At 40.1% G+C, this 21,304-nt stretch overlaps 1 long non-coding RNA gene across 1 annotated transcript in view; it reads right to left on the reverse strand.

The window, feature by feature from the left end:
- LOC132252112 (uncharacterized) overlaps nucleotides 1-21,304 on the reverse strand; it is a 116,567-nt gene that overhangs the window by 88,521 nt on the left and 6,742 nt on the right. Inside the window, exon 2 of the long non-coding RNA XR_009463880.1 lies at nucleotides 20,296-20,435. This is a non-coding gene — a long non-coding RNA (uncharacterized LOC132252112). The remainder of the gene's footprint in view (nucleotides 1-20,295; nucleotides 20,436-21,304) is intronic.

Below are 21,304 nucleotides of genomic sequence, written 5' to 3' on the forward strand. Positions count from 1 at the left end.
GCTTCTCCGGGGGGGGGGGGGAGCACTGGCTGGCACTCCCCACTCTCTGGCCAGCAATGCCAATTTCAGGGGGGGTACGTGTCCCTCCATACCACCCCCCCCCCATGCATTGCCTATGTCTGAACCTGTTAGTTTCTAAAATGTCACCCTGCCCTGCCTTCTCCCTGTTTCTAACCCAGAATGAGATCTTAGAATCATCCTAGATCAATTCTCTGAAAACATCAACCCAGTATTCACCAGTAGTCAACAAGACAAGCAGAATGTAAGGAATTCTGAAGAGGGGTTTTCAAGAGAAAACAGAGAATTTAATCATGAAACCTGTGCCTTGAATACTCTGTGCAGTTCTGTTTTTACCACCTCAAAAATTATACAGTAGAAATTGAAAATGTGCAGAGAAGGGCAAAAAGAAAAACCACGTAATAGAGAGACTTCTATAGGAGGAGAGACTAAATAGGCTAGGGCTTCTCGGCTTAGAGGAAAGATGACTGAGGCTAACTACAGACATTCAAAAAGCCGGAGGCAGAATTGATAAAATCTTCATGCATTTCTCTAAACTGTGTAGATTAGATCAGGCAGCAAATGGAATATATACTTGCCTTTTCCTGGGAGGCAACATTCAGATGCCTACATTGTCTAAGTCAAAAGGTGTGGGGGGGCACTCCTGCATGCCTCTCAGCATGCTAGAGATTGCCAAGGGCAGCCAAGTGCAGCTAAGCAGTGGCTGTCACTGATTGGCTGTCAGGCATATGCCCCCTGACCCCTGCTGTCACTGTGGTCCCTTCCTTGTGCCCAGCCCTAGGCTTCCAGGACAGTCCCAGTGCATGTCACCATGATGTGCTCCCCCTTGCTGTGGTGGGCTGGGTTGCCAGGTATGACATTGTGACCCCCTCTGGGGCTCTCCTGGAATCCTAGGACTGGGTGCAGAGGAGGGTCCATGGTGATGGTATGGGGTTGGGTACATGTGCCTGGAAGCCAGCTCTGTAGAAGGAAGGATTGGGCTCTGAGACTATCCTTCCTTCAATGGAGTGCTCCTGTCTCCAATGCCTAGTAAAAGATTCCTGGGTTGAATTGAGTGCATCTTTCCAGAACTTGACACCAGCAGCAGCCAGCAAGATACATTGGGTAGCTGGGAGGCTTGCTTCAGGCAGGGGCACTCCATAGAAGGAAGGATCAGGGTCCTCAGCTGCCGAGCTTTGAGGGACCCAATCCTTACTTCTATGGAGTGCTCTTGTCCCCACTGCCAGGTGGGAACCTCCTTTCCCACCCCCTGCCTGCATCTGAGCTGACTCAGGTCTATGACAACCCAGAAATCCAAGTATTTGGCAAGTGATAGCATGTTGCCCTATGAGGAGGGGCTAGTGTGAGGGGGGAACAAAGGCCCCTGGGATGTTGGTGGACAATAATCTAACATAAATCTATAGGGAATCTTGTACAGAAGTTTGATAGACTGGTCTAACCTACACAGGTTAAGTATGATACTATATCCATCCAGGTCTAACTATCTTAGGGCACTTCTACATGTGTTCTGGGGTGGGGAGAAGTTTAATTACAGTAGTTCTTGGGAGCCACTCTAATGAAAATGCCTGCAGTGTCTTTTGTATTCAGCATCCTACATTTCAAAATGGTGGCAGGGATGCTTTAGTTAAAGTGCCCGCACTGCTATTTTGAAACATGGGGACACTGAATACATGAGACACTGAAGTATACTGGAGCATTCTGATTAGATTATACTCCAGCAAAGTCAATTAGTCAGTTAATCAAGTCTGCCCCAACCCGTTCTAATCAAAATGTGTTCTAATCAATATATACGAATGGATGTATAAGAAGTCTTGCTTACGCCTTGACAGAAGAACAAGGATTTGTCTAAAGCTTCCTGGGTGTAAGAGGCTTTGTTCACTCATCTAGAGGGCTCATTAGAAAGTACATTCTTGAGTTTAAGATACAGAGTAAAATCAGATTATTGTTCTGTTGTTCTCTTGTGTTTGTTTGATCTTATATCTGTTTTTATCACAACATATAGTTACTGTTTTTGGTTTTTTTCTAATAATTTTTTCATACCACACTTACTGTCAGTGACACCTGTGATTTCAGAGCATTTGACAACACAGGCTAGCTTCTTCTAAGGAAGAGAGGATCCATAATTTCTGAGCATGTGAATGACCGAAGATGTGATTCTTCTAGTTGGCAAAGTCCCCTCTGATAAGACCTGGCAGGACCTGAGTGAGATGGGTCAGGCTGAGGTGCCACAGACCAAGGAGTTGTTCTGGCACATCTCAGATGGTTCTGAGTGGTCAAGTAGCAAACAGCAGAGAAGAGTTTGGGGCTGAAGGACATTCCTGAAGTTGTGAGAACCCCATGGATGTGTGTCTCAAAGGTTCACCTGTCTCATCCAAGGTCAGGGTCTATCAGAGAGAATTAGGGACTTCCAGAAATCATCTCATCCAACCCCTCTGCCTGAGGTAGGATCATCCATATCCAAACGATCTTATACAATTCCATTGTCTAACCTATTAGTATACACCCAACCATGAGACAACCACAGGACATAACACCCAGTCTGCCATAGCTATAACAGGGTGACCATGGCAATCAATGCCCTGCTGCTGCAAAAGTTGTTAAAATATGCTTGAGATCTCTAAGGAAGAGGACCATTCCCCCCAACCCCCACTACAGGGGCAAAAGCCCCCATGGTCTGTAACAATCTGACCATGGAGTACAATTTCTTCCTGACCCCAAATATGGTGAACAGTTTGACCCTGAGTAGAGGGGCAAATAAGACCCTCTATCTAGGATCATCCAGGTTTAAGTTTCAGCATGGGCATTAGCACATGCCAATCAAAATGCCCAGCCTCAGCTGCAGCCAACACCCAGTGCTTAAGAAGAAGGCTTAAACAATATTACCATATGTAGGAGCAGGAAGGCAATAAAAGTCCCTCCAAGTTCCATGTGGCAACCAGCAGGGCCTAGAAGCATGGGAAATACCCATGGTAGAGCCAGTGCATAGTTATGCTTAGACTGTCCCTGACCAATGCCTTGTTACACACCCATGGAGCTAAAGGATTGGTAAAAGATAATCAACCCAGAGTGAACATGGACTACACCTCACACCATTCAACTTAACTAAAATCTAACTTTATTAACACATTAAATATATTAATAGTTTCTATGTAGAGAGAGAGAAAAAATACTTGGTTCAATGGCTTCGTCCAATCCCAGATGCTACTCCACTTCACAGAAAAGGTGGCCAATCAGTTACTGAAAGTAGAGGGTGGTCATCTGTGAATAATGGGTGCTTTTCAGCCCAGATGTTGTTGGATGACAACACGCACCCGATTTTCTTGTTGCCATCCCTTTTATGTTTTTTCTTTAACTTTACTTCTGTGATGACCCTTCATTTCTGAGTACCGTTGATTGCTTTCCCTGTAAGCATCATATTGTTCATGTATTTTTTTTATCCTGTCATCATATTCCTTTGTTCCAGCAAACCCATCATATGCACATGTCTTAATTTTGTCTTTTACCAGTGTCTTAATTTGGGCATGCCCTGGACTCCTAATTTGCTCTGTCCATCAAAACCATAAATTCCAAGGGCTTTGCAGTTGGGCTCTGTCCAATTGGTCCTTTTTTATCACTTTTCATTAACATGTTCATTCATGTCATCCCTCTGATTCAGTTGGTTAGTGCCTAGTTCAATTAATTTGAGCTAGTACCAAGGCTTACATTTCAAGTATCTTATAGGTTGATAACACTGGAACATAAGAGGTGAAAGTTAGCTCAAAGCTAGCTGATAGTACAGACACAAAATGCAAAAAGAAAAGTTCAAATATTAATGAAGTTATACAGAAACTTAAGCAATGGTTATATAAGGCTGAACATAAAAGAAAAGTTCAAATAATACTATAATTCATCACTTAAGTATATGCAACTAAAACTAAATGTCACAAGCTTACCCTGCCATGGACTTTAGTAAGTGATAATACTGGGGCTTGGAGGGGGCCATAGCCCTCCAGCACCACAACCACCATTAGTTTGTGGCAGCTTTCCCTGCCCTGCCTGCAGCACAGCCCTTCCCCTTCCCCCCCCCCCTGCCGCTGGGAAGAGGCTTGCGCTCTGGGAGCATGGCCAGCACAGTCCCTTAGGCAGAGGTCAGGGTGGGTTATTTTCCCCTCCCTCCAGCATTCAGCGGTGGGGGCTTATCCTGTCACTTGCTCTCTGTGGCAGTCAGGATGGACAGACTCTGCTGCAGCCCACTGAAGTCAAAAGGGGAATAACCCCCCTCTCTGTCCCCCATGTAAGGGGCTGATCTGGCTGGGCTCTGGCCATGCCCCTGCCCCTGGAGTGGTGAAGGGGGAGAGACCATAATGGGGCAGCTGACCCTGTCATGGTGTCCCAGAGGTTGACACTCTTCCTTGTGGGGGGGCTGTGCTGTGGGCAGGGCAGGGAAAGCTGCTGCAGACTAGTGGCTATGGATGCCTCAGAGCCTCAGTGCCATCGCTGACCACAGTCTGCACCAATGCTGAACCCAGCTTGAAGCCCCTTCCCCCCCGCTGGGAAGAGTCTTGTGCTAACCAGACACCTGGGCTGGGGCTACAACTGATCATAGCACCAAAAATATTAAATATTTTCTATTTCAAATAAGTGGCATCAGAAATAGTCCCAGAAATAGAAAAGAACTGGAGGACAGATTCTGATATCAGTAATTCTCTAATAACTGCACTGATTTCTAAACTCATAATTTGAACCATTATAAATAAGTAATCACCATGTACTAGGTAGGTTCTATTTTATTTTATCTGTCTAGTAATTTTCCAAGCTTAAAGAACACTTTTGGTTGTACATTTAGCATGATAAATACAAAATCTATTTTAACTACCTAGAATACAAAATACAATTTATATATGCAGGCTATGTCTGATAAAATACCATTTTAAGATTTGCAGTATTTTATGCAATGCATTTTGTCATATTTTAAAATCACAAAAGTAAATACCCCATAAATCCTTTCCATAAATCACTTGGCTAAATGTAGCATGTCATACTATACATTACACACTGCAAGATTTTTGTACAAGAGATATAAGAATGAATTTCTCAAGTTGAAAATTCTGTTCTGCTGTATCTTTTTGTTTATATTAATAGCCAGGTATTGTTAATGAGAATAAATATAATTATTAGCAGCAATGTAATTCTAAGAAGGCATCATTAGAACCAAAATAATTCTGAAGTGCTGTAGCACAAGTGAGACTAAAGAAACTGATTACTCTGACAGGATTCTTTCTAGGATAGCAGCGATGTCCTAGTTTTTAAAGTAGAAATGTGTCCTATTTAGGAGAAAAGGGAATACTAAATGAATTGAATGGTTAAGAATGCCAGCAAGAGATAGGGGGAAAATGACCAGTTAGGCTCTAGTCCAGCAAAGCAATTAAGCATATGTGTAACTTTAAGTGTATGAGCAGTTTTACTGACATTAACTGTTTTTTTCTCTATTAGTGAGACTGATTTAAGCGGTAAAAAAGGGAATATCCTCCTACATACCACTGACAAAAATTGCCACCTTCCCACAGCACTCAGACTGTGCTCTCTCTCCCTCTCTTTCTCTCTCTCTCTCTTTCTCTCTTTCAAACTGAAAGACTCCATGACTGTCTAATAACATTTGTGTACACTTGGGAAAACACCTTCTGCGCTCTGCAGCATACAGGCTACTTTCTGCATGTAAACGCTTCAAATACTTTGTAAATGGTAAACTGTAGAAGTAGTTAAAACTGCTGATTAAAAGCTATTGTAGTGTTCCAGTATCAAACACTCAGTAATATGGCATATCTTTTAAAGTTTTGTCTATCCTGTAAAAAAAATGGTATCTTAAAATTTTATATTGAATATTACTTTCTTACAGTGCGATAATCGAATTACCCTCTTATTTAGAGACTGGCAAATGCTCAATCTTTACTTCTAGCCAAGTCATCACTAGCTGAACATTTTGTATTCAATACTACATTACAAAAAGTATGAGATGAATTTAGAAGGTTATAATAAAACTCAAAACATCTTTTTTGCTCCTAAGAAGATCAGGTTAGCCTAGGATGGCTACTTAGCTAAAATACTCTTTTAAGTAGGACGGACCATATGTTTTTAGTCTTCTGGCTTTGACAGGCTATACTTTGCTCTAAGACATCAAATGAATGTCATATGCTTCCAAGAGTAAATTGAAAATGCTGTGCGAAATATTTACACTGTAGCTTACACACACAGTATAATATATTTCATGGACTGAACAGTATACAGAAATGCAATGAAAGGTGCACTTGATCTGATTTTATTTTTAAGTATATAAACTCCTAAATCATAAAGAATATGTCATTTCAAATGTACTGCTGTTGCCATTAAAAAAATATAAAATGCATGCTTTACCTTCTTTGGGGTGTATAGTGTGTTCCTATTGCTTGGAATGGAAAATGATGCGGCATGAGTTATTTTACTTAGGGAAGGAGTAAACCACCAATTTGAATGGTGATAGAATATTTTCCAATTAAGGAGCTTAAACATTACCAAGTGATCTCCAGACCAAATCACACTAGAGAAGTTCTGTTACAACTGGTAAGTGGGGATTATGCCATTGTGCTATCTTTCATCCACCACTGTCTTGGAGTGAAAGTTCCCATGATGCTGAAGTTATGAAGCTCCCAACTCCTGACTAATTTGCATTTGTCATGACCATATATTTTACGGTAATTGTTTCAAACTTACATTTTCCCAGACCCAAATATCACAGCATCAGCTTGCCATGTACAGAGAACCTGCCAAATTCAGAGCTTTGGAATCCACAGAACAGATTTTTAGCTAATAAACTAACTGAGAAATGCTACTAATGCAGGGGGAGATTCACATTAAATAATGCTTAAAACATCTGAATGCCAGCTCAGATAACAAGGAGTGTTCAGCATGAGCAAGGGTGCAGGAACTGTGCCTTCAACAATTAAATATAACCTTTATATGTAAGTACATCTTCCACAGCCCAGAGAAGTTCACTGTCCGTACAGAATATACAATCTAAAATATGGATCTTGTTGACTCTTCAGGTCAATAAAGTTTAAGAATCCATGGCTTATAAAGTTTGCTTTGTCTTTGAGCTTTCTTGGCTGCATTTGTTCTACCCCAAGTCTTTTCCAGTCTCATTACAGCTCCAGCATCGTGTAGCTCATTTGATGCATGAGAATGAAAAAAAAAAATGGATGGAAAGGAAAGTAAGGGAGAGAATCAGTGTAACAAAGCAGAAATCCTTTGAGATTCTGCTCAGCCATGTAACTAGCATAGAATGTGTGGGTCACTTGATAGGAACTGTGAGCTTTGGCAGCCTTCTTTCTGCAAAGAAAATTTTGGAAGCATGGTTCTTACCAAATGAGAATGACAAAGTAAGTAGAGATGACAGTTTCAGAGCTAAGTAGAAATGGACACCTGGAGATTAAATATGAGATAAAAATATAAAAACAGAAAAAAAGATGGTGACAGAAGAAGGATTTACATCAATATTGCTTAAAAGATCAACAGTAATGATCAAAGACTAAACAACCAAATTCAAGTGTTTACTCAACAAGCAAAATTAGACTCTAGCTGTATCCCAGGGCAACATTTTATTTCTGTGTGAGCCTGCCAATATCCAGTTGAATCTTCACTTTGCAGCTGTCCATGATGCCCTACAGTGATAAATGAATACTGGTGTGTTAAATTGGAAGTGCAGAAAACTGCATAGTTTAAAACAAAATTAATAGATAAGGATAGCCTTAAAATTTTCTCTTGTATAATAACGATAGCTTTGGGCTGCAGAGAGAAACCTCTAGCTTTTTTTCAGCAGCTGGAGCTCCAAAACTTTGACAGCTAAACATTAACACTGTTATGTTTGGTAAACCATAAAACTCCTTTCTTGATTTTTTTTAGGTAACACTGGATCCTGAAATGGCTCTAACTTTATCAGTTTTTCAGACTGTATTGAAACTGTCACTGGTCTTCTCAGAGTAGAGAGAGCACTTATACTTAACTACTTTCTGCTACATAAGATGCCAGAGGCATAAAACTACCCTTGTGTTGCTAAAGGCTTTCCCTGAAGCCAGCTGGTGCTGTCCTACTGTTCAGTGGTTGCACACTTTTTATCAGCTGTGGAGTTTAGACTGTGTGCTGATGTGGGGGAAGAAGCAGGGCCAAGGAAGGGCTGATCAGTTAAATGGTTGTAATAAAGGTTTGCAATACAGATGAGTAGCTATTAGTGACTCCTGTTACTGGTTCCAATTACCTGCTATGAGCTATGTGTTCAGAAGGTTAATACTCCTTCATTTGTTTCCAGTGGATGGAGATGCTCTTTTCCTGTTTTGATAATCAAATAAATTTCCACCCAAGACAGCAACCACAAACCAACCTGGAAAATTAATAAAATGCACAAATGGAAATGATTACATTGGAGGTTACATGACTGGAAGAGCTCATTAGATAGGAGGATTATTTTGTCTCTTAAAGATCAATGTTCAGTCTCTTAAGGATCAGCATCAACACTGTTTGTTCTGCTTGATTCCAATTGGTTTTTTGGATCATACTTATACTATTTGTTTTTAAAAAGGTCCTTCTGAGCACATCTACATGTGCATTAATATGCCTTTTCTATTGTGCATTAAAATTAGTACCTCCAATGTAAAGTACTAAATCAGTGGTCTCCAACTGTTTTAAGTAGAAGATCAACTTTGGTATTTAAAAGTAACCCAAGAACTACCATGTGAAACTCCCCCCTCCCCACCCCCTGCCCAGTAGATAAGTCTGTGGGGAGGAAAGGGGGGTGGGGGGAGATCGAGGCAGAGGGAGAAAAAATTATTTGGGGGCACACCTCCACACCAGGTGTGTTTCTCCCAGACGGGATGCCACTCAACTTACCCCTGCTCCTGCCTCTACTGCACTGTCCCTCACCACAGGGGCCTCGATCTAGCCCCCACCCCTCCCTCATGGACTGATCTGCTGGGCTGGGGCACATGTGTGCATGCACGTGGGTGCTCAGCTCCCCACCCCAGTCTCAGATCAACTCCAAGAGGCTCTGAGATCTACCAGAAGAGGCTCCAAGATCTACTGGTGGATTGAGATCCACTGGTTGGTGACCACTTGACTAAATTAATGCATATTAAGCTGTGCTAATGCTCAGTAGTTCATTTGCATGCATTTTTAGTGAAACTGAATGTGCAGTAGACTATTTTATTATGCATTAGCATAATGTCATGGTGTTTTATGTGACATTTTAATGTGCAGTAAAATAGTCCACTGCGTATTAAAATGCACATGTAGGCATGCCCTCTGGGTGGGATGTTCAGCTACGGGGGTGAACCTACTTTCTACAGCATATGTTTACTACATCTTATGCCATTCATTATTAAGTGCCTGTGTGGCAGGGCACCTTTGATGCCTGCCACTTTAAGGCCCAGAACAGGCAGCAGGGCAGCGAGCAGATGTGGGCTCTTATGACATGGTTACATGACCGCGGGAGGGCCCTGGGATTGGAGGAGGGGGCCTCAGCCCATATTAACCCAGGCCCTCAGGGCTGTGCTGCAAGCAGCCAGAATAACACCACTTGGCTGGAGCTTCTGCTCGTGACATCTTGGAGGTACAGGGAGGAACTATAGGGGAGGTAGGAGATTCCTGGTCCTGGGGCATGACATAAAACTACATCCTGCTGGGGTAGAATGGTGTGGTGGGTGTTCCCATGGCAGGGTGGGCCCCAGGAAATGCCATGCCAGTTGCCTTCCTAGTGAAAGGCAAGTATGGGGTGCCTTATAGCCCCAGACCCCATAAACATATGGGTAACCAGCAACTGGGGACAGGAAGGGGGCCAAGGACACCTTGAGAGAGGTACCTGAGCTCAGGGGTGTAAGACCCCCAGGGTCTAATAGAAATGGACTGAGAGTTGGTCTCAGAGAGAGGGCAGCAGAGGAGCCCTAGTGAGGGGGCAGCAGAGGAGCCCAGAGAGGGGTGGTAGAGGGGCAAAGGACCCCAGTGAGGGGAGAGTCAAGTGGCCCCAGTGAGGGGCATATAGGGTATAAGAGGCCAGGCCATGCTGAGTAGGGTCAGAGTAGGCAGACCTGAAGGGTGGCACTGATAAGGAGTTATAAGCCCCAGTAAGAGGGCATAAGAAGGAGGTCCCAGAAAAAAGACATGAGACCCAGGTGTGTACAAGCACACCTGTGGCAGAATACTTAGCTTGACTGTCATCTGCGAGGCATGGGACATGGTATAGGGAAGGTCAGAACCATGCATGGTGTCCTAGGCATTGGAGAACTAAATGGGCAATCTCCCACATCATTATAACAGTTTCAGAACACCAAGTCATGGCCTGCCCAGCCACTAGGACTACAGTTGGCCAATTTAGGACCGTGTGGTGGGAGGCTGGAGCTCCCCTGAGTGGCCACAGGGGCACATGCCAGGCTGCTCTGAGCTGGGGCTAAATTTACTCACAGGTCATCTGCACATGTAGATGCTGGCCTATTCCCACTTACGGCACAGTGAATTTAAGCTGGCGTAAATGCACATTTAAACACATCCAGTCTTGACTATTTTGTTGATCTATTAGAGAGTATATAGTGAAAGCATGATGTTGTTTGTTTGAAGTGATCCAGTAAAGAAAATTACTAAAACTGAATAGTGAATTTTATAGCATCATTTTTTACTGCATTCATCACACCATACATCTTAAGCTTTCCCCTTTCAATTGCAATGTAATTGCCTCTGTATTTAATGAAAATGGGGCAGACCATTAATACATTTACCCTTATGTTCTGTCTTTAATTAGATCTAATTTTAATGTTCCTAAAAGGAGATGTGCCAATAATTGGTATTTTGTTTCAGTGGCAGACTGAAAATGTGAGTAACAAAAAATTACTCTGCATTGAACAAATATTTTGTTAAATGCAAAGAGTTTCATTATAAGCCGTCACTCATAAACTCTCAGAAAATTTGGAAATAAAGGGTTAGATTTACATGGTACATTGGGTGCTAAAATGAGGAACAAATATTGCCTGGACTACTAGTGAGGGTAGCGGTGGACAACCTGTGACACAAGCAGTCTGTTTGTGTGGCATGTGGCAACCAGAAAGCAGAACAGCAAATAAGGCAGGGTAAATGGTCCCGGGTGGAGAGGATACAGGGCTAATCTGTGGCATGCCTGTCTGTAAAGTTGTCCCTCAATGAGTTAGGACATCCATCTATGATTTAAGAGGCCCAGGCTCAAATGCTTGATTTAGTATAAGGATGTTAATTTATATCTTCCATTTCTTGTATCTTCTCCCCACTAGCTGTTCTGCATACTGGGCTGTAGATCATCCAATGCAGTTTCTCTCAGGGTAGAAATATATGTTGCCAAATTAAGTGAATCTGTTATGCTGGGATGTGTCATTGCTTCCTTCATCCCAGCCTCCAAGGAGATTATGCCTAAAATAATCTGGTTACAAAGAAGATCACTAAAGCCAAAACATGGGGCTTAACATAGGACATACGTGGAACTAAGTGGTGCATGTGCATTGTCATGAATTTTACCTTAAATAATTGATAAATGTGAAAATGCTGCTGTCAGGTGCTGAAAGAATCTTATTTCATTATGTTAAAAAAAGGAAATCTGATCTTTAATTTATTTAAATTTAATATAGCTATGTATGGCAGTTATTTGACAGCAATGGGCACTGATCAGGTGCTTTTAGAGTACCTTGAAATTATCTTGAGGGCTCAGGAGTTTTCTGCACCATCTACTCCTTTCAAGGGAGAGACAATGATATTAAACAAGCTGTATTCAAAGGGTACATACAAAGGTTAGATCAATCTTAATGCCAACTTGTGCAGGTGCTCAGAGGGTTTTAACCAGACAAAAAATGGTGTGGCCTCTCTATGATTGTTCACCTCAGGAGGTGTACTGATTTAAATGGAAAAGGGCTAGCCTGATCAAGGAAAGCATTAAACCTATATAGTAAATTCCACACTCACAGCACAGTCCTTGTTAGTACACATAAAATTAGTACACATTTTTTAGGTCTAACTTTATAGCTGATTGGAGCTTTTTATGGTGTGATAGGTACTTTGCATGGTACCTATCAGGTCTCAAGGTAACTGCGCAATTAACCAGTTAATTGTGTGATATCTGTAATGTGTAGAGGGGACCTTAGAGGAGAAGTGAAAACTGCCACAAAAATAAAAATAAAAATAATGAATGGGCAAAGAGAAGCTTGGTATTAATGCTTATGGTTGACAAAATAGGAGTTAAAATTATAGGGAAGAAAATACGTGTGAGAAGATATCTATTGTCATCAGAATTAGAAATGAATTTTTAGGTATATCCAGGAAACTTGGAATCCTAAAAAAATGGTACTGGTCCATTACTAAATGGAAATCTTATTATTCTCAAACATTATGCTGAAAGAACACTTTTTGAATAAATATTTGTTTATCTGAGAACAAGTATTTTGTTGAATTCCTATGACAATAATTATGATTCACAGATTAACAGATTCACAGAAGTTTATGGCTGGGAGAGACCTTGTTGAAGTCTATTCCAGAGCCTAGTTACATGAACTGTGAAGAAGTTTTTCCTTATATCCAGTCTGAAACCTTTTTCTAGGCGTTTTCCCCTGGTGTGCTTTGGTGAATAGCTGATGATGAAGATGAAATCTTTCCCATTGAAACAATAACTAAAGAGGATGGTAAAGGGCAGCTACTAAAGGCAAACACTTTTAAATCAGCAGATCCAGTTAAGTGCTGTTAAATGAAGTCAAATGACTGTTCAGACTAATGTTAAATTAATCTTGGAATATAGGGAAGGTCCCAAGTACTGGAAGAAACCTAATTTTGTGCCAGTCTTTAAAAAGGGTAATGGGTTGACATGAGTAATTATATACTTGTCAGCCTGATTTTAATTCCTGGCAAAACAATGGAACAGCTGATATGGAATTTGATTAATAAAGAATTGAAAGAGGGTAATGCAATTAATAAAGAATTGAAAGAGGGTAATGCAATTATGTTAATCAACATTGATTTGTAGAAAATGCATCCAGTTAGTTTGAAAAAATGTTATTTTTGATAGGATTACAAGGTTGATAAAGGTAATAGCGTTGATATAATGTATTTGGACTTAAGTAATATCTTTTGGCTTGGTACCATACAACATTTTAACTGATAGGTCTTAAAAAGTAATTGTAAACTGGGAACCATGACTGAATACATATATTTCTAATGGGTTCCTGTAAGGAACAGGTTTTTTGCCTTATGCAATTCAGTATTTTTATCAATGACCTGGAAAAAAAGTTTTCAGATAGCCAAAACTGGGTTCCGGATAAAAAATGAAGACAGGCAACTAAAATAAAATGTTATATTTCATCATATGATATGAAAATATAATCTGTTTGGGTTTTTTTTCCAAATACAATGTGATGTGCTAAATTAAGAAAGAACATATGAGAAGAATATGTATATCATTATGACTAATGTTAAACCATATAATTAACAACTTATCATTGTAATGCATACATACAAGTCAAGGGACTCTGTCCTGGAAATCAGATGCTGGAAAAGAGTTGAAAACTGTGATGGATGATCATAAAAGTAAATTAATTGCATAACACTATGGACAAAAGGGCCTTTATAATTGAAAATTGAAAAGAGGCAAGGATGTCCATAACCTTACAGAGATTCTGTAATTTTAAAAGACATTAAGGTCCACATCCTACACTACCTAATAGGCCAGTAAAGGTACTTAGGGGCACAAGTGTCATGGTATTCTACCCTGCTCAGGTCCCTGAAAATCTATTAATGCATCTAGTTTTGTAACACACTATCAAGTGCCCTTAAGATTGAGGCACAAAAAAGTGATGAAAAGGAGGAAGATGATCCACCCAACTTTAGTATGAAAGTTTCAGGGACTTGAGCAGGGTGGAATAGAATTGCTCTTAAGACATATAAGATGATTTATGTGATTAAGAGATGGAAACGAATCTGGCCTCTACATTGTCACATTGTAACTAGAGCAAGAGTACACAGAAACTTTTGTGTGAATTATTCTTATTCTTGCTATATATGGCAAACTGTTCTGTTACACCAGTGGAACCCCATTAAAGTCAGTAGTGAAGCACATGGACAACTGAGATTAGAATATGACCATATTTCAGAAGACTGATTCCTTTTAATGGAAGTATTTTAAATAAAGTATACTTTTGTGTATGCAATTGAATCTCTAGGTCTAATGTTATGCAAAGCAGAACAGCTGTTCAATGAAGAAGAATCAGCCTGAGTGCAGAGGCATAGAAGTCTCCATAGACTTGTCTTTGGTACATGGCATTGTTTCCTCCACACTGATTTTGTTATATAGTATCATAGATAATTAGGGTTGGAAGGGACCTCAGGAGATCATCTAGTCCAGCCCGCTCAAAGGAGGACCATCCCCAACTAGATCATTCCAGCCAAAGCTTTTTCAAGCTGGGCCTTAAAAACCTCCAAGGATAGAGATTCCACCACCTCTCTAGGTAATGTGTTTCAGTGCTTTATCACCCTCCTAGTGAGAATGTTTTTCCTAATATCCAACTTAAACATCCCTTGTTACAACTTGAGACCATTGCTCCTTGTTCTGTCACCTGCCACCACTGAGAACCGTCTAGCTCCATCCTCTTTGGAACCATCCTTCAGGTAGTTGAAGGCTGCTATCACATCCTGCTTCAGTCTTCTCTTTTGCAAACTAAATAAACCCAGTTCCTTCAGTCTCTTCTCATATGTCATGTGCCCTGGCCCCCAAGCCATTTTCACTGCTCTCCACTGGACTCTCTCCAGCTTGTTTACACAAGGGTCATTCTGAGGATTGGGGGTACAGAACACAGGCTTTATGAACTGAGTTTTATTAATACCGAAGTTTCAAAACAATCATTAGCAGCAAAGACACTTAAGTTAAAATACCTCCCATCAATGAGATTAGGACCATGCTAAACTGACTCGGTACTATATATAGATATTCCTTTTTTTCCTGCTGTTTCCTTATTCATACAATTTTTGGTTTGAATCTTAATGCCATTTATTTTTGCTAGCGTTGTCAGAAAAGTTAATTTACATTAACTAGCGATTCCCCTTTGAGAATCCTCTTTTAAATTAATAAGATTTGATTGCTCATGCATCTACATGTAAGTTAATACAATCCAACAAGCATTGCATCCACACATAAACAAACACTGTGTGAAATTTTAATTACAGCTAGCAACTAGAGCAAGAGAAGCAAAGTCTGTCTAATTTTCATGCAAGCTCTATGTCTTTGGATTTTTTCATGTAACATACACAAACAACTTTTTTTTAGTCAGCACCCACTAGAGTAAAATACACACTGAAAACAAGGGTATGTTGCAACTAAATATTGTTTCTTTAGTGAAATTGCAGTAAGGTAAATAAGATAAGGACATAGCCTTCAAGGAGCCCATCAGTCCAGTGAGTTTGAAACCCTTACTTTAGAGGGAAAGCACTGAATTGGATATGACTAGAATGATCTGTCCCCTGTTCAGTACCTACCATGTCACCCAGCATCATTGCAGATACCAGAGGAAACATCACCTGTTCTGTTTAATAGCTACTAATGGATCTATCATCCATAAATTTGCTTAGCCCCTTTTTTTAACCTGGCTATACTAGCTGCCTCTACTACAATCTCCTGTGGCAATGAGTTCCACAAGTAAACCACACACTGCATAATGAGAGTACTTTCTCTTGTTAGTTTTAAACCTGTCTCCTATTAACTTCAGTGAATACCCCTAGTTCCAGTACCCTGGGACTTGGTCAATGACACTTCCTTATTAACTTTGCCCATGCCCTTCATAATTTTATGGACCACTACATATTCCCCCTCAGGCTTCTCCTTTTCTAAACTGAAGAGTACTAGCCTTTTTAGTTTCTCATGGTATGGCACCTGTTCCATACCCCTGATCATTTTGGTTGCCCTTCTCAAAGGAGTTTGTGAGATCCTGGCAATGGGTCTCCAGCATCTTCAACTCTATAGTAACTAGCAGCCAGAAAGAAAGATTCCCAGCCCAGCAACCTAGAACTGACCAAGACCCCTGGTAGGTTCCAAGACAGGTAAAAAGGAGACCCCTTTGGAGTCAGAATGTCTCACACAGAAAAATCTAAGATGATTTTTGTTTAAAGTAGCATTTCACCTTTACAAATAATCTTGTCTATACCATTTACTGTGGAATGTGCTAAGGCAGGAGGTGGGATTTGAAGGAGTTTGTGAGAGTTGGGAGCTGGGGAGCATTGCTTAATTATTACTTAATACTAAAAAACACTTCTTTCATCTTATTCTAGCTTCCTGTTCCTAACAAAGCCTCAATCACCTGTTATATTGTAGCTTGGGGGGAGGGGATTTGCTGGGATTTGTTTTATTTATTTTACTGTCTCCAATGTAGTAGTTTTTACATGCCTTTTCAGCGTGTTGTGTCACTGTTGATTTCTCAAGGGACAGCACCCTTGAGTATTGGGCAAAACATGTATTGTCACTGTAAGCAGAAGCACCAGGTACCAAGTAAAAGAGAATTCAGGACCCTGTCTGTTTGATGAGAGAAGGAGCTGCTGCTCCAAATACTTGGTTAAATCAAATAAATCAAATTGAATCAAATAAGGAAGAAGCTTAAGGCACAACGAAGGGGAAGTGCTACAGTAATAAAAGCTGGTTAGAAACAGAATTTTTTTTTCCTTTATCTCCAATTTTTATGCAACTGCTCTGAGCATCTCTGCTGAGAAGCAAGGAGGCTAATATCCAGAACATACATACAGTTGAAAGTGCAACATATTCTAATTTAGAGGCCACTCTTCATGGCAATGCTTAAATGTTTTTCAAAGGTGTTTATTATGTAAATGTACCATTATACATGGGGACCATGATTGAGATAAATATTTGACTCTGTCATTTTATTTATGAATCATGTTACTTTAAATATATTGTGGAAATTAGAAGCTTTTCAGAATTGAGGAACCTGGAGAGCAGACATGAACAAGAACATATTTTGATGTTAGTTTATTTAAAAAAAAATTATGGAAGAACATTAAAAAAAAAAAACAACCCAAAAAACCCAATCCAGTTAGTCCCACTAAAGTAACTCATAAGCTGTTTAATCAAAATTTAGAAGCCAGGCTGGTGGGCCAGAATGCAGAACGGTTTTATTAACTGTTTGAATTCCTTACTCTCTCAGAGTCTGTAAAATCTTCTGGAAGTAGCTACTTGTTCCTGAGCATGTTCAGAACTCTAGCACAGGGAATAGTATAATTAACCCCATCTCACTATTTGCATAGTCACCCACAAAATAGAAATTTGATACATAACTTTATTTGGGTAACTAAATAGCCTAACTTGACACGCTATATAATACATATGGTGAGTTTGTGCTGAATTGACAGCACTTCATGTATACCAAAGACTGCTTCTTTTCTATAAAAATAAGAAAGTTGGCTTCTTTTTCAGTATTAACTCCTGAAGCAAAGTTGACTATGTTTCTTTTTTAAAAAGAAAATAGGAATTTGTACAAGACTGTGGCTGAACAATATGCATGTACTGGCAATGTGAACTATATTAGAGGGAACCATCCAACTAATGTAATGTGCATTGTATTGTTTCTTCTTTGACTCTAGGAAAAATATGAAAAAGTGTCATTTTTAAACTTAACTGCAAACAATGAAAGTCACATGATGCAATGTGAATATATTGATTGTGTGAGCAGAAACTGAATATGGGTATTATTTTCTATATTTTTCTCTGGGAAACCCCAAGGAAAAAGTATTTTTCTCTCAAGTGTCTCTTTCAGAATCTAACAAAGTCTCAACATTATTGTTATTCTAAACATTCACTAGCACGTTAGAGGGCAAGCAGAGAAGAAAGAGGTTCAGCTGACAGAATCATACCTTAGTCCTCATCCTGAGAAGGGCTAGCCCATAAACTTAACTTTACTCACTTTAATTGTTCTGGTGAATTCAGCTGAACTAGTCATAGTGCATAGCCTTAAGTGCACATGCACATTTTTGCAAAAGCCAGGACTCTAATGTGATTTCTCATTAAAACTTCAGGAAGCCATTACCATTAATTTCTTATTGTGAAAGTAAAGTCCTTGACATGAGGCTTTTTTTTCTCAAAATTATATTTCACCTTTTATTATTTATAAATCATGTTTCTGATGGTGTCCGTATCTATTCCATCAGTTTTGTATCTATTAAAACTTAAGTAATAAGTTTTTGTTTGTTGGTTGGTTTGTTGGTTGGTTGGTTGATTTTTTTGTTGTTGAGGTTAATAATTAAGGAAATATTTTCAAACTTTTAGTTTTAATCAAAAATGGAGCCACTGTTTGTGATTATAGCCAATTGGCTCTGACAAACAAAATGTAAAAAGCGTAAGAAATAAAGAAACCATATATAAAAGTTTCTGAAAAGAAACCTACCTATTCTTAATGTTTAAATAGGATGTGAAGGATATTCAATCCAAATCTAATACTACTTTTAGTGCCTGTTGTATAATTGATTTATTACCTCTTCTCTGTATGTCCTTTTCTACTCCCAATGACATGTGTCACCACATCCATATATTAGGCTAGTCTAGTCTCAGGGAAGTCCTTGGATACAGGCCTTGGAAATAGATTTCCAAGACACATTCCTAAGAGTGTAATGATGTGCCTCTTCAGACTGCTAGCCTATTGTTTCATATTCGTGTGAAACTAAAGCTATTGGGTGTCTATACATTCAATCAAATAAGCTTTAGATAGTACCCCTGCCATCATTTTGAAGTGTGGGGATGCTGATCCATGAGACTCTTCAGATGCTCTAATTAGAGTGGCTCTCTAATTAAAGCACCCCACTCTGCGATCATGTGTATAAACGCTCATTATTATTTGGTAAACACTGATGGAATACAGGAACTATACAAAGATAGAATTATATTTCATAGACTTCATAGACATTAGGGGCTGAAAGGGACCTCGTGAGATCACTGAGTCCAGCTTCCCTGCCCAAGGCAGGTAGTCTGTAGGGATCAATTGATTCCAGCAAGATAAGCATTCAAATGCCTTTTGAATGAGTCCAGAGTAGGTGCTTGCACCATTTGGGGGGAGTCTGTTCCAGACTTTGGATACTCTGACTGTAAAGAAGTTTTTCCTTATATTGAGTCTGAATTGGCCTTCTAGAAGTTTGTGGCCATTAGACCTAGTAGTTATCCCTTAGTGAGCCTTGGTGAACAACTGTTCTCCCAGATCCTGATGCACCCTGATTATATATTTACAGGCAGCCACTAATTCCCCCTGAGCCTTCTCTTTTTCAGGCTGAAGATCTCCATGTCCCTCAGTCTCTCTTCATAAGTCTTGCTCTCTTGGCCTTTAATCATACAGGTGGCTCTCCTCTGTGCTCTCTTGAACGTATCGACACTCCCCCCCCCAAAGTGGGGGGCCCAAAACTGGATGCAGTACTCCACTAAGACCAAGTAAAGTGGGAAGATGATTTCCCTGGTTTTGCTTGAGATGCATTGGTGGATGCATGCCAGAGTTTGGTTTGCTTTGCCAGACTATTATTTTCAGAAAATGAACCCAGGTCTCCTGAGCCCCAGCTAATGTCTTACTCACTAGAAAACTCTGCCTCCCCTTGCAGCAAAATATTTGTGAGATGCAGATCAAAAACTAATTGTCATGTTTTTCAAAGAAGTTAGTTTATAACCTTAACCGATACAAAGTTTCAGAGGAAGCACCAATATAATTTAGGTATGTAAATGGAGCCTGGACTCTTGCACAAATCTTAAATTAAGAAGACAGGCCCAAAACCAAACCAAACCAAACCAAACCAAAAAAACTAAACACTGATGCAGTAATGCATAGTTCTTTTTAATAGACATGTAACAACACCTCTAATTTAGGTGCATGTGCAGTCAGAGGATTAACACAAAATGTCCATTTAAAGTAGGGATTTAAAAGGATAGCTTTCAGAGCATCATGAAAGAAAATTGAAAGACAGTAAGAGAAAGTGCATTCTATTTGATTTACAACATTTACTTGGTTGGAGATCTCATCTGAAAAGAAATACCTTATTTCTTTAATCTTGATTTTTGTCCTTGGTTGTTCATTGGTTTTGTTATTAGTGATGGATTTTTTTTTCTTTCTTACAAATCAGACACGTATGACAAGAAAATGGGCATATTACAACAATATATTAATACAATAGAGCCTTCCTTAGGTTAAACAATGTCAAGTTTTACTCCTTTTTGGCTTCCAGTTGGCATTTCAATCTGTTACCTACCTGCACTCAGTGTACTAATTCATTCTCAATGTTTCTGCCTGGTTTCATTCAAGCAGTTGTGGCTGCTTTGCTCTTGTTTGAGGCTGTGCTTCAGGCAACTTCATAAGATACTACTTCAGTGCTGAAGCTTGAAGTCTCAACTGGGGATTAAAGGACCATATTTTAATACATAGTCATATGTTACCTTTTGAAATCTCTGCAGAACTCGCTACCTGTGGAACTACTTCTCATAATCTTATGGTTATTTAACCAAAACCAAAGAAACCTAGTGCCATTCACTATTTCATATTTATTTCAGGTGAAATCCTATTCTTTCCTGGTCATACACAAGACAGTCTAATCTTTCCACATTATACACAAAAGAACTTTACATATTTAGAGGGGAAATAGTATATTTCAAGTGCCAAGCCATAAAACAGAAACTTTTTTTTCAGTAACAACCTGAATGCTTCAGTTTCCCTTACTAACTTATTTGGAGGGGAGGGGAAGATGTATATGGATGTGTCTTCTGCCATGTAGGCTAGGTGTGCGGGCCGGGAGCGGTCCGAGGCTTTTGGGGGCACGCGGCGGGCTGTGGCTGGGAGCCCGCAATGGTAGGGCGGGGACTCTGGCACGATGGACTAGAATTAGGCACGGACTCGTAGCGGTTAATTAAAGATTGTTTTACTTACACCGTAGGTGGTCGTGGTGCAGGCAGGAAAAACTTTCTTGAGTTGCAGTTACAGACAAACACAAGTGGAGTTTGCTAGGCTCCACCGAAGACACACGCACAGAACTTTTCTAGGCTCCGTAAAACAAACACGACAGAGGTCTGGATACCCTTGATGATGGCACAAAATCGTAGATACGTCTTAAGAATTTAACGAACGAGACGGGAAGAGGTTGGTGGTTGATCAGGCCGCCAAACTCCTCTGAGACACACACAAAGTTTCTATTACTCTGCTGCGTGCTCAGAGTCCCCACGAGATGGTTGTGGAGTCCTCTACAACTTGGGCGGAAACTGCTCAAA

Source organism: Alligator mississippiensis, chromosome 1, assembly GCF_030867095.1.
Source record: "Alligator mississippiensis isolate rAllMis1 chromosome 1, rAllMis1, whole genome shotgun sequence".
Taxonomy (NCBI): domain Eukaryota; kingdom Metazoa; phylum Chordata; order Crocodylia; family Alligatoridae; genus Alligator; species Alligator mississippiensis.